This window comes from Nicotiana sylvestris, chromosome 2, assembly GCF_000393655.2.
Source record: "Nicotiana sylvestris chromosome 2, ASM39365v2, whole genome shotgun sequence".
Taxonomy (NCBI): domain Eukaryota; kingdom Viridiplantae; phylum Streptophyta; class Magnoliopsida; order Solanales; family Solanaceae; genus Nicotiana; species Nicotiana sylvestris.
In genome coordinates this window covers 78,116,621-78,131,318 of record NC_091058.1, presented here as the reverse complement: position 1 = coordinate 78,131,318, position 14,698 = coordinate 78,116,621, and positions in this window count along the sequence as shown.

Below are 14,698 nucleotides of genomic sequence, written 5' to 3'. Positions count from 1 at the left end.
AGAACGTTGTGAACTACTCAAGACATGATGGCTGAAATCACGAGCATTGCATGTCCGGTTTTGATCTGAAGAAGAATGAACTAACACCTGCAGCTAGCAAGCATCGAGGTTCAAATCTATTGTCTGCATGAAGAACCATTCAAGACTCAAGATCAAGCTTCAAAAGACTTATAGATAGGAATCTTGTAATTCATAGTTGACAGATTTAGCTAGTCTTTTTTCATTTTTTGATTTTTGATGTAATACAAGACCGCGGACCGGAACCTCGGCGGAACGGCACCTCGACTGGCTCTCCACCTCGGTAAACTCCGTCACCCTTCCTACTTCTGAACTACACGTGGCCTGATTCCTTTATAGCCAAGGATATGTAAGCAGCTTAGATACCAGGGCTCGGTCACATTCTCCTTTCTCTTAGTTTTTGGTCTTTCTACATAAGGGTCGGGTCAAAAAACCTATCTAGTCGTTCTTTGTCTGAAAATACTTCGTGTTTCCAGTCAAAGAGGGGCAGCTGTAGACATGTGATTTTTGACCCTCCCCAAGATTTCACCCATTTTAGCATTTAAATATTTATTTTTAGGTCTAATATAGTTATTTTAACTAGTTTTGACCCTTTTTACTTTATTTTATCAAAAAATGAAAATTACAAAAATATTTCTTCTTTTTAGTTGTTGTTAGTTTATATACCTTTCGTAAAACTAAAAAAAATACAAAAAATAGTACCTTATTTTTATTTTTGATAATACCAAAAAAATAGATTTGTTTTAATGATTAGTCTTATCTTAATAGTTATTTTACTTAAGTAGGATTATTTGGTAAATGAGGTCGTAATTTTAGTCTTATTCACGGAATGTGACGACCCGGCCGGTCGTCTTACTAATTTACACCCCGATAGCCTATTAACTGCTTTCCCCGAGTCTATTTCTGCTATTTTGATTTGCCGGGATGTTCGGTTTTAAGTTACGGAGAGTTTTGGGACACTCAGTCCCTAAATGAGAGCTTAAATATTAGAAAGTTGACCGTAGTCGGAATAGTATGAAGACGACATCAGAATGGAAATTTGATAGTTACGTTAGCTCCGTTGGGTGATTTTGGGGTTAGGAGCGTGTTCAGATTATGATTTGGAGGTCTGTAGCTAATTTAGGCTTGAAATGCCGAAGGTTAAATTTTTGAAGTTTCCGGTCCGATAGCAAGATTTTGATCCGAGGGTCGGAATGGAATTCTGAGAGTTGTAATAGTTCCGTTGTATCATTTGGGATGTGTGTGCAAAATTTTAGGTCATTCGGACGTGGTTTGGTTGGGTTTCTGATCAAAAGCGGAATTTGGAAGATTTTAGAAACTTAGGCTTGAATCCGATGTGTTTTGGTTGTTTGATGTTGTTTGAAGTGTTTTGAAGATTGGTACAAGTTTGAATAAGGTTTTAGGATATGTTGATGCCTTTGGTTGAGGTCCCGAGGGCCTCGGGGTGATTTCGGATGGTTAATGGAAAGTTGAGAAAATGTTGCAGCTGCTGTATTTTTTGCTGCTTCTGGTATTTTCGCATCTGCGGTTTGGGGACCGCAGATGCGGAGCCGCATAAGCGGCGTAGAGGACCGCAAAAGTGAAATTTGGGATTTTCCTCAGGAACCGTAGATGCGGTGAAATATCCGCAGAAGCGGAACCGCTCCTGCGGTTAGAGTTCCGTTGATGCGAAAGCTGGGCCCTTAAGTGAAAGTCATAGATGCGACACTTGTTCCACAGAAGCGGGACCGCATATGCGGTCCCAGGGCTACAATGCGAAAATCGCTGGGCATAACATATAAATAGTTGCCTTCACGAATTCGAGGGATTCTTTCACCATTTTCATCCTGGTTTGAAGCTTTTGAGAGAGATTTTTGATGAAAAACAAAAGGGAATCACTTGGAGGTAACATCCTTGATTTCATAACTTGCTTTTATGTAATTACAGACCTAATTAGTGGTGAGAAATTGGAAAAAAAATGGTTAATTAGGGCTTGAGTTTAAGAGGCCTTTAAATGAGGATTTGAGGGGTCATTTGGACTCCAATTTCAGTATTCTTATTATGTATAAACTCGTGAGAGTACGAGGTTCCCGAAAATATAAATTTCACCCGATTCCGAGGCGTGGACCCGAGGGGCATTTTGGTAATTTTCCTAATTTCATGTATTAGCTTAGACTTTAATTGTAAAATCAATTACTTGAAGTGTTATTTACATTATGCAATTGAATTGAATAGATTTGGGCCATTTGGAGTCGAGTACTCTTGGCAAAAGCGTGGTTTCAAGTTGACTTTGAGCCGGTTCGAGGTAAGTGGCTTGTCTAACCTTGTGTGGGGGACCTTCCCCTTAGGATATGATATATTTGATAGATGCCTTGTGTAAGCACGTGATTTTTGACCCTCCCCGAGAATTTTCACATTTTTAGCATGAATATGTGAAATTGGGTCCAGTATGGCTATTTTAACTATTTTACTTTATTTCGTTGCAAAAAAAGAAAAAATTCAAAAAATATATATATAAATTTTAGTTTATGTATCTCTCATAAATTTGAAAAATACAAAAATTGTACTTTATTTTGGTACTTTATATAAATTCGAAAATTACAAAAAATAGTTTTATTAATATTCTATAGTCATTTTTAACTTGGAAAAAATACAAAAATATTACCTCATATTTTATCTTAATATTTAAAACGAAAATTACAAAGAAAAAAAAATAGTTTTATTAATATTTTGTAGCTATTTTAAAAATCTTGAAAAAATATTTAAAACTATATAGTTTTGTTTAAATACTAGTCTTATTTTTGGTAGTTATTTTGCTTACATAGGACTAGTTAAGCAACGTGTTCCTATTTCTCGGGTCCGGGCAAAAGAATAATATTCGGGTTCAAACTACCCGGTTTTAGGCCTAATTTTCGGACCTAGCCCATAATAAACCGTGTCCAGGACACGTGGGGAACCCCACCACGCGTGGGGGACATATGCCTCGAACCCCACCACGCGTGGGGCTCATTTTCATGGGCATTATGTTACAAAACACGGGGACCAACGAAAAGGACGGGGGGAATTTGAAAAAGGAGGGATTTTAAGAATTTTGAAAAAAAAAAAAGGAGAACATGTACTGTTTATCTTCTTCTTAAAAGAAGAAGCAGAAGATAAAAAAACGGGGGGAACGAGAAAAAAAAAAGAAGGAAAGGAGCCCCCTCCATCAACAAACGACCCTACTGACCACGCATTCCCCTCCGTCGACCAAGCATCTCCGCCATAACCACCAGCCCCATCACCACCGTCGTCAACCTCCGAACAACCCCCCCACCATCAACACTCCATGAACGACCAACCAACTCCTCCAACCAGTCCACCCCCCGTCGTCTTCCCCACCGTGAAACCACAATAACCAAACAAAAACCAGTCGCAAACCCCCCCCCCTAACGCCTGAACACCACCGGACAACCCCGACGGAGCTGCTCCACCATTTTCAGCTTCGCTGCGTTTCCGAGCAGTTGGTTCTGCATGCTTTCGCGTCGCACCCCCTCGTCGTCAACAACCCACAGTCGTCGACCAAACAGTCCGTCAGTGAAGTCGAGTTGAAGTCGAGTTCCAGTCCAAAGTCCAAAAGTTGAGTCGAGGTCCGGTTCGTCGAGTTTATTCCGGGGTTTCGTTGTTGTTCCTCGTTCAGTGAAGTCCGGCTTGAACTCCGTCGGGGTCGTGTTTGTCGTCCTGAGTTTGCCGAGGTTCAAAGGTTAGTAAACCTCAAGTATTAGATAAGGAAATGTTACGTTAAATGTTCGAAGATGCAATATATAAATTGATATGATAATTTTCTGCTTATGTTTTCACCATATGCGTTTTGTTCATTTTTTGGTGTTATGAATTTTTGTTTATTTGATATCATTTAATTAAGTAGGGTTAGTTATTCCACGACACAGTTTAACGTCAATTTGTTCGTCTTTTCCCTTGCTTAGTTCATTCGGACAAAACTAGTATTACTTGTTGTTATTACTTCCAAAACACTCATTTTGCTAGATTCCTTTTATTAAAATTGTAACGAGTTATGAGATTTCAGTTGTAAATAGGCTATAAGGTTTAGTACTGTTAAAGGCATAAAAATGGCATCCCTTTAAAAATATAAAAAATAAAAATAAATAATAATAATAAAAAAAATAATAAGTAAAATGAGACGAGCCTCGCCAAATAAAAGGGACAAATTGCGGGGCCCTCCAAGTATATATATTAAATACTTAAATTCCGGGACGGGTCGTTTAGCAAATTTCACGGCCCTCCCCAAAAATAATAATGCGCTAGTTGCTTTAGGCGCGCCTTTAATAATTTAATTTTCTTAAACTCGGGTGCGCATTTCATGCGACCCAAATCCAAATTCTAAAACATCAAATAAAATATGTTTCGGATTGTGGGTGCATTTCATGTGACACAGTCCAAAGATATGTTTTAAGCGATGTTCACATTTCTTAATAATAATAATTAATAAAGCGGTTAAAAGATAAAATTTGCACATGGTTCATAATTGTATTAAAAATCAGATAAATAAGCCGAATATAACAGTTGAGCGACCGTGCTAGAACCACGGAAACTCGGGAATGCCTAACACCTTCTCCCGGGTTAACAGAATTCCTTATCCGGATTTCTGGTACGCAGACTGTAATATAGAGTCATTCTTTTCCTCGATTCGGGATTAAAATTGGTGACTTGGGACACCCTAAATCTCCCAAGTGGCGACTCTGAAATAATTAAACCAATCCCGTTTCGATTGTCCTTTAATTGGAAAAAACTCCCCCTGCGCCCCCGCGGGCGCGGAAAAAGGAGGTGTGACAGCTCTGGCGACTCTGTTGGGGAAATTTTTAACCCAGAACCACTAGTTCAGGGTTAAGAATTCGAGCTTAGAATAATTGTTATTATTTGGCTTTATTTATTATCTGATTATTACATGTTTTGAGCCTAATGTGCTAAATGCTGCTTTTACCGCTTTGATATTATTTGAACTGTATATAAATTGTGCCGAAACCTTTCTCTTCTTACCTCCGGGGATGTGCTTACTGGTTGAGACTCCCTATTCTGTTAGTGTCATACCCTAAATAAAAGAGGCTCGGAAAGTTTCTAAGCCGGCTGGCCTTTTGGTTCCCGGAAAGGAGCTCCTTCCTCAGCTCGAGTTGTCCGCTCGGGTACACTGTCTAGAACACCGACCCAGGTTTTTGAACCTAGTATAACAAAGCCACATGCCGGATCCCTAGTAGGAACGTTTATTTGCATCATGTGCATTTGACTTAGGGGACTCAACATAGGGGTTGGGTCCGTCTAGGACAAGCAACCTGAAAATAATAGACAATCTTTCGGCATCCTATGTGCTACATGTTGTATTTAGTCAAGGGCGTATGGGTCATTTGGTCATTTCCAGCATGATGTTATTTTAATCAAAGCATGGGGAACATTTGTGGAATCCAAGAAGCCTTGGAATTCCCTATGTCCCCCACGCTTGCTTTTTGGGAAAGCACATGGGGAACATTTGTGGAATCCAAGAAGTCTTGGAATTCCCATATGTCCCCCACGCTTCATATGTTGGGAAAAGCGCATGGGGAGCATTTGCGGAATCCAAGAAGTCTTGGAAATCATTATGTCTCCCATGCCACATTTTTGAAAGAAATAATAAATATAAAAAAATAAAAATGCAAATAAAAACAAAGCATGAAAATTCAAAAAAGATTTTGTATGTTGTCATCATTTTCCACATATGAGAAAATCGTGAAAAAAGGAGAAAATAACAGTATAGAAGTCCGAGTAGAGTTGAAACTCTGCCGAAATTTTGAAAATGAAAAAATGTCTTGTAAAAGCAAAGGAAAAAAAAAATAAAAAAAAAATCATCATTGTTCTGTCTGGTTTTTTTAAAAATATCAAAGAAAATAGTTTGTTTTGCCATTAAATGAAAATGAAAAAGAGTTTGTTTTTTTTAAAAAAAAAAAATATTTTATTTTATTTTATTTTGTTTGTCTATGAAAATGCCAGAAATAAAAATAAAAAAGGAGTCTGGCGTTTAATGTGATTTTATTATTTGTTCCAAAAATAAGTATATATATAATCCGAAAAAAAAATTCAAAAGAAAGTTCAAAATTCAAAAAGATAAAATAGATAAATAAAAATCCGAAAACATTTTGATTCTTCTTTAGAAATTCAAAATTCAAAAAAAAATCATTTTAGAAGCCTTTCTTATATTGAAGGTAAAATTCCGAAAATATTTTCTTCTTTTCTTTGGAATAAAAAAAACGAAAATCCAAAAAATATTAGTCCTTCTTTTAAAAAGAAAATCAATCAAAAAATAATATTTCCTTGCTTCTTTTAAAGTAGTTCTTTTAAACGAAAATTCAAAAAAAAGAGTTAGTTCATCTGCTTATTATTATTTGCCTACTTATTCTTATTGAGCCGAACTACGCGGGTTTGATTCTCACCGGATGTGAGATACGTAGGCAATCCTCATCGGGTCCAACCCCACCTTCTCAAAAAGAAGGAATGTTTTATGTTTTTCGTTAATTCGTTTGTTTGTTATAAATGAAAATAATGAAATAATAGTCTAATAATGATTGTTGTGGAAAAAGAATAATAATAATAATAAATAAAAAAAATAGAAATGGAAAAGGGTTTTCTCAAAAATATCTTATTTGCCCGAACTACGCGGGTTTGATTCTCACCGGATGTGAGATACGTAGGCAACCCTCATCGGGTCCAACCCCACCTTTTGCTGAAATAGCCAAAAATCAAAAATTTTAATCTTGTCATAAGTAAGTCGGGTGATGTCCAACCCACCTTTTGCTAAAATAGCCAAAAAACAAATAAATAAAAAATATATGTCAAATTTTAATTTTGTCATAAAGAAGTCAGGTGACGCTGTTTTATCAAGACATAGCCGAATGTTCCCGAAAGGGACGCCGGAAGGCTGACTTTGCATAAACAGCCACCTTTGGGTCATTTTTTAAGACTTGGTCCAGTTGACCCCCACAACCTAAAAATCTTCGTCCCCGAGACATTGAAAGGCCGTGTTTGTAATATTGAGTTTTCTAATTTGAAAAACGATGAAAAAAAAAGTTATAAATAAGTCAGGTGATGCTGTTTTGTCATAAATAGCCGAATGTTCCTGAAAGGGACGCCGGAAGGCTGACTTGGCATAAACAGTCATCTTTGGGTCATTTTGAGATATGGACCCACACAGCCTTAAAAAAGCTTCGTCCCCGAGACGCTGAAGGGCCGTGTTTGCAACACCAAGTTTTTTATCATAATTTGAAAAAAAAAACAAAGAGTCAACGGTCGGGTGAATGCCGTTTGGATGTTTAGTCAAAAAAAAAATGAAAAAATAAAATAAGCCGATCTAGTTTCGGCCGCGTCTTAAACCGTTCTTGCCGAAATAGCCTTAGAGTATCTTTCAGTTGTCGAAAGGTTATTTTCGTAAAAGAACGGACAAGTTTGTAAAAGTGTCATAAAATAATCCTCCCCGGCCTCAAAATTCATGTGAAATTTGGAAGGGGCCACATTTGCAAAAATAACCATCTGGTTGCATTTGTCGAACAGAGAAAGGGAGCTAGAATTTTGTTTTTGAGTCTACCAATCTTTTGATTAGAACATGCGGTTTGTTTGATTTTCAAGTTTGCGGGTCATCTTTAAATCCTTGAAACCTAGTTTGTTCTAATATGAATAGTGAAAAGAAAAAATGTTCATTATTGTTTATCTTTTATTGGCACGAACTACGCAAGGTCTGATTCATGCGGGGTCATGATACGTAGGCAATCTCCATAAGATTCGACCACAACAAAAGGAAAAAGTGGAAAAAGAAAAGAAAAAGCAAAATGAAAAAAAGCAAAAACAAAAAAAAAGAATGAAAAAAGATGAAAAAGAAAAATCGAAAAAAAAAGAAAAAAAGAGAGAAAGGATGTTGTTAATAATGAGGACCGACTGAGTCCATTCTAACCTATTTGTTTTGCAAAGAAAGTTAAGGTGATTGGTTTGTGGTAAGCCAGACAATGACACCCAGAATCCTTTACTTGCACCTCATGATGCACACTCTGCGGGGATCAGGCCTGATGACAGAAGCATTCGAATCCTGTTGGAAACTTGTTGACGGAGATTGATGATATTGAAGCTGGTAATGGTCTTGACAGTATTGCTGCGAAGCTCAGTGGCTAAGATGCCAGTTTTGATAAAGTGGGAGCACGCTCCGTTCCTTGGATTAGCAAAAGAGAAGCTGGTGGTGGCTTATTTTGTTGTCATTTCTGTTGTCCGGATTATTCTTAGAGTTGTAATCCGAATATTTTCTGGCGTCAAACCTTCTTATCTTTCCATTTTGTCATAGCAGTTTGTTTAAATTTTGTCCAGTTTGTGTTAGGATTTTATTCTGGTTGTTTGTTTGTTTTATTATTCAAACCATTTCGCCGGTAGTCTAATACAAAGCCGGTCTTTTGTTAGTTCCAGTCGTCTTTTCGTTTAGTCCTTTTATCATTTCGCTCAATGCCGATTCTAGGGACATGACATGCGCACCCAGTTTGGGCCTAATCTTAAAAGTTAATCATAAAACCCTGGAAAGGCGATTCAGACCATTTAAAGGAAATAAGGACGGTTGAGATTATTCAGAGCTCGAGTCATATGGAACTGGGGCAAGTGAAACACAAAGAAAAACCGTTAAAAGCAAGATTCGCCAAATTGGCATGAGGGTCGCCCAACGGTGCTTTAGAAGTGACAGATGAACAAACAAATGTTGAATATAATTGTCAAGTCCAGCACCCTCAAAAGAGAGTACAAATATAAATTGTGTTGTTTGCACTTGGCATGTTTTGAAGACTGGAATGACGAAGGCATTTTGTTCTGCTACCCAAACACTTTATCCTTCGTTACCCTTTTGAGCCTTATTTATTTTCTTTCATACCCCTCGTTCGGAATTAGTAGCAACGAATAAAATACGCGAGCATGGCAGGTAAGAGAAAAGAAAGAAAAGAAAACAACAAAATGGAAAAAGAAGAATAAAAGAAAAAGAGAGAAAGAAAAAAAACGACAAAAGAAAATGAGAAAAGAAAAAGAGAAAAGAAAAAGGATAACAAAAAGCAAAAAAAAAGGGGAAAGTCAAATGAAAAAGAGGAATTGGGAACTACGTTTGACCTGATTCCTCAAAGAGGATACGTAGGCGCTTCACGGCTCGGTCATAGTTTTGAAAAATGAAAAAAAAAACAATCAAAATATCCCCAAGCAAGAAACTGGGGCAAAAGTTGCGTTTGTTGTAAATAAATCTAATTCCGAAGGTTGTAATTAATAACCCGAAATCGATTCATTTTTGAGCCTTTAATACCCTTTCTTTCTAGCCCTATCCAAAACCCACATTACGGTCCAAAGAAAGACCTTCTGACCAGTCTTCAAAAGATGCCAAGTCAGACAAATAAGATTCTTACCGGCGAACATAACATTCTGTTTCCACAACAGAAAGGACTCTAATCTCCAACAAAAAGAGTCATGCCGGCAACACTCCAAATTCCCAGCTGGAAAGTGATACAAATGAGAGAGTCTTATTGGTGAAAACCTTCACAGACACCATAAGGCGATAAAAGCTGAGAGAAAACCAAAATGAGAGAGGCTTGATAGTGAAAACCCTTCGGGCACTACAAGTCGAATAAGAGTGAGAATCAGATGGGGAATCGCCAATTGAAGATCTTGAAAGAGGATTGACGGTAAAGGATAGGCCCCATATGCATGTCATGGCCATTAGAGTCGGCATCTGCATTTGATAGGGTTTTTATTTATAGTTTCTTTTGTTAAAAGAGTCATGTTTTTTCCTTTGTCTTTTTATTCTATTCCCTTTTATCTTTTTTCTTTCATAGAAAAATCCCCAATAGAGTCTGTCTGGTCAGAACAAGTATGAAGTGACTTCGAATAGGCCATCAGCTTTCCAAAAATGAGATCTGACTAGTACATCCAAGGGGTATAGTCAGCAGGGAACAAACGCGAGGCCAGTGTCAATACAGATATCCCCAGCAAAAGGGAATTGACAGAAGGATTGACAAGCGTTATAAACCTCAAGGCCAAGGCCCATGGACAAAGCAAGGAAAGCAGTGAGCATGATTTGGCGAAATCCATACTAGACTAAAAGGTCGGGGAAATGCCAGTTTCCGAGCTATGCCACAAAAGAAGAGGGATATCCCCATCAGAAAGGGATTGTACCCAGCAAATAAAATCGTCCCCAACAAGTTGTGCAACGCAAAGCAAGGAAGGAAAAGAGGAAAAGCCATCCCGTTGGGAGTATCACAACCAACCACCATGTTTTAAACTAACAATTTTGTTTGATTTGAAACAGGTAAAGGAAATGGCATTGATGCCAGAACTGCAGGCCACAAGGGATATTATCAAACTGGGGCCAGAAAATTTTCCTTCCATTTAGAAAATTTTCTGGAAGTCAGGTACCCCCAGCTGATAACATTTTACCCAACAGTGTTATCCCTAGCAGGTAAGTAAATAATTCCTCAACAGTGTTATCCCTAGCGGTTGCGAGGGGTCCAACACAAGGTTGGAAAGTCGGTATCCTCAGCGGTTAGACTTCAAAGGAGGAAGCTAATAATAATAATAATAATAATAAATAAATTAAAAAAAAAGAATAAATAATAAAAAATGGGGAAGGTAGAAAATGAAAATTCATCCCAATCCCCAGCAAGTATTCGAGGTAAGACATCTTCAAGTCTTAAGGATATTTTGGGTTCATCCGCCCTCAAATAGGATATGTCGGGTTCATCCGCCCTCAAATAGGATCTGTTGGGTTCATCCGCCCTCGAATAGGATATGTCGGGTTAATCCGCCCTCAAATAGGATCTGTCGGGTTAATCCGCCCTCAAATAGGATCTGTTGGGTTCATCCGCCCTCAAATAGGATCTGTTGGGTTCATCCGCCCTCAAACAGGATATGTTGGGTACATCCGCCCTCAAATAGGATATGTTGGTTTCAGTCTTTAAATTTATTAACAGGCGCCCACCTGAATAACGAGAGGAATACATTTCTGTCTTTTCATTTTTTTGTTCTGGGTCACCCACCAGTATAATGCGGGAATACATTTTTGTCTTTTCATTTTTTTGTTCTGGGTCACCCACCAGTATAATGCGGGAATACATTTTCTGTCTTTTCGTTTCTGTTCAAGGTCACCCACCAGTATAATGCGGGCATATCATTTTTCATGTCTTTACCAGGCGCCCACCTGTATAACGAGAGGAATACTTTTATGTCTTAGTTTAGACAGGCGCCCACCTGAATAACGAGAGGAATACATTTCTGTCTTTTCATTTTTTTGTTCTGGGTCACCCACCAGTATAATGCGGGAATACATTGTTGTCTTTTCATTTTTTTGTTCTGGGTCACCCACCAGTATAATGCGGGAATACAATTTCTGTCTTTTCGTTTCTGTTCAAGGTCACCCACCAGTATAATGCGGGCATATCATTTTTCATGTCTTTACCAGGCGCCCACCTGAATAACGAGAGGAATACTTCTATGTCTTAGTTTAGACAGGCGCCCACCTGAATAACGAGAGGAATACTTTTGTCTGTGCATTTCATATTTTAGGCGCCCACCTGTATAACAAGGGAATACATTTTGTGTCTTTACCCATAGGAGATGCATTTCCTCCTAAGTTTAAGTTTTACCCATAGGAGACGCAGTTCCTCCTAAGTTTAAGTTTTACCCCTAGGAGACGCATTTCCTCCTAAGTTCATTTTAGTTTCACCCGTAGGAGATGCATTTCCTCCTAAGTGGTTGTTAAAGAAAAAAAAATCAAAAAAGAGGAATAAAAAGATAATAATGAAAAAAAGGAAAAAAGGTAAAAATCCATCCCCATCTAAATAATCCCCAACAATTTCGAGGGAGGACAACACAGGTAAGTAAATAATTCAAAATAAAAAAAAAAAAAAGAGAAAGCGAAGGTTTCATTAATAGGAGACGCACTTCCTAGTTTGAAATCGTTAGAGTTCACCCATAGGAGATGCATTTCCTCCTAAGTTCATTTGAGTTTTACCCATAGGAGATGCATTTCCTCCTAAGTTTGTTTTAGTTTCACCCATAGGAGACGCATTTCCTCCTAGGTTTGTTACAGTTTCACCCATAGGAGACGCATTTCCTCCTAAGTTTAAGTGTTACCCATAGGAGACGCATTTCCTCATAAGCTTAAGTTTCGCCCATAGGAGATGCATTTCCTCCTAAGTTTGTTTTTACCCATAGGAGACGCATTTCCTCCTAAGTTTATGTTTTACCCATAGGAGATGCATTTCCTCCTAAGTGGTTGTTAAAGATATTAAAAAAAAAAAACAACAAAAAATGACCTAGTCTGATGAACTTTCTCCTAGGATCAAAATCTTAGTCTGATGAATCTTTCTCTTAAGATAACCAAAAAACAAAAAATGACCTAGTCTGATGAACTTTCTCCTAGGATCAAAATCTTAGTCTGATGAATCTTTCTCCTAAGATACCAAAAACAAAAAATGACCTAGTCTGATGAACTTTCTCCTAGGATCAAAATCTTAGTCTGACGAATCTTTCTCCTAAGATAGAGACCTAGTCTGACGAACCTTCTCCTAGGATCAAATCTCAGTCTGATGAATCTTTCTCCTGAGATACCAAAAACAAAAAATGACCTAGTCTGACGAACCTTCTCCTAGGATCAAAATCTTAGTCCGATGAATTTTTCTCCTAAGATAGAGACCTAGTCTGACGAACCTTCTCCTAGGATCAAATCTCAGTCTGATGAATCTTTCTCCTGAGATCCCAAAAACAAAAAATGACCTAGTCTGATGAACCTTCTCCTAGGATCAAAATCTTAGTCCGATGAATTTTTCTCCTAAGATAGAGACCTAGTCTGACGAACCTTCTCCTAGGATCAAAATCTCAGTCTGATGAATCTTTCTCCTGAGATACCAAAAAAAAACATCAAAATCTTAGTCTGATGAATCTTTCTCCTAAGATACCAAAAAGAAAAGACCTAGTCTGATGAACCTTCTCCTAGGATCAAAATCTTAGTCCGATGAATTTTTCTCCTAAGATAGAGACCTAGTCTGATGAACTTTCTCCTAGGATCAAAATCTTAGTCTGATGAATCTTTCTCCTAAGATAACCAAAAAAACAAAAAATGACCTAGTCTGATGAACCTTCTCCTAGGATCAAAATCTTAGTCCGATGAATTTTTCTCCTAAGATAGAGACCTAGTCTGACGAACCTTCTCCTAGGATCAAAATCTTAGTCTGATGAATCTTTCTCCTAAGATACCAAAAACAAAAATGACCTAGTCTGATGAACCTTCTCCTAGGATCAAAATCTTAGTCTGATGAATCTTTCTCCTAAGATAACCAAAAAACAAAAAATGACCTAGTCTGACGAACCTTCTCCTAGGATCAAAATCTTAGTCTGATGAATTTTTCTCCTAAGATAGAGACCTAGTCTGACGAACCTTCTCCTAGGATCAAAATCTTAGTCTGATGAATCTTTCTCCTAAGATACCAAAAACAAAAATGACCTAGTCTGATGAACCTTCTCCTAGGATCAAAATCTTAGTCTGATGAATCTTTCTCCTAAGATAACCAAAAAACAAAAAATGACCTAGTCTGATGAACCTTCTCCTAGGATCAAAATCTTAGTCCGATGAATCTTTCTCCTAAGATGCTAAAAAAAAACATTTTGAAAAAAGAAGAAGAAAGAATACATCATAATCTAGTGTTTAGTTCACTCTCAGCACTGCATCAGTAGTATCAGTGGGCTACGATTTTGCTAACGACTCACAAACCTTCCCAGTGAAAACTGGGTTAGGAAATTTTGTTTGTTTTGTTTGTTTTGATTGTCAGGGGCCTGCCTGTAGAGCAAAAGATTGTTATATGTCAAAGATTGAAGAAGTTAGGGGTCCGCCTGCAGAACAGCGGGATCGTTCAAAGTTCAGGCCGTAACCCATTGGAAGGCAGAAAGCCACAACAAAAATCCCCAGCACTCAATCCAAGATAGAAGAACAAGAATCTCGCCCCAAGAATGCGAGTCAACAGTCTGAGAGGGTCAACAAAAGCTAGTCACAAAAAGAAAAAGAAAAAAAAAGAAGAAAAAGGAAAAAAGAGAAAAATGAATGAATCCGAAGCACGGATGAGGAGAGCAAATGTGATCTGCTCAAGAACTAGCGCCTACAACTAGCAAGTATCAAGGTTCAAATCCAAAGTCTGTATGAAGCACCATTCAAGACTCAAGACCAAGTTTCAGAAGACTTAAGAGATAGGAATCCTTGTAACTAGTAGCTGATAGGCTTAGTTAGTCTTTTTCAGTTTTCATTTTTGTTGTAACGACAGGACCGCGGACCGGAACCTCAACGGAACGGCACCTCGATCGGCTCTCCACCTCGGTACACTTCACTATCTCTCTCATTCCCGAACTACACGTGGCCTGATTCCTGTATAACCAAGGATATGTAGGCAGCTCAGATACCAGGGCTCGGTCACATTCCCTCCCTTTCCTTAAGTGTAGTCCGTCCAAGTAATGGTCGGGTCAAAAACACGTCTAGTCGTTCTTTGTCGGAAAACTCTTCGTGTTTCCAGTCAAAGAGGGGCAGCTGTAAGCACGTGATTTTTGACCCTCCCCGAGAATTTTCACATTTTTAGCGTGAATATGTGAAATTGGGTCTAGTATAGCTATTTTAACTATTTTACCTTATTTT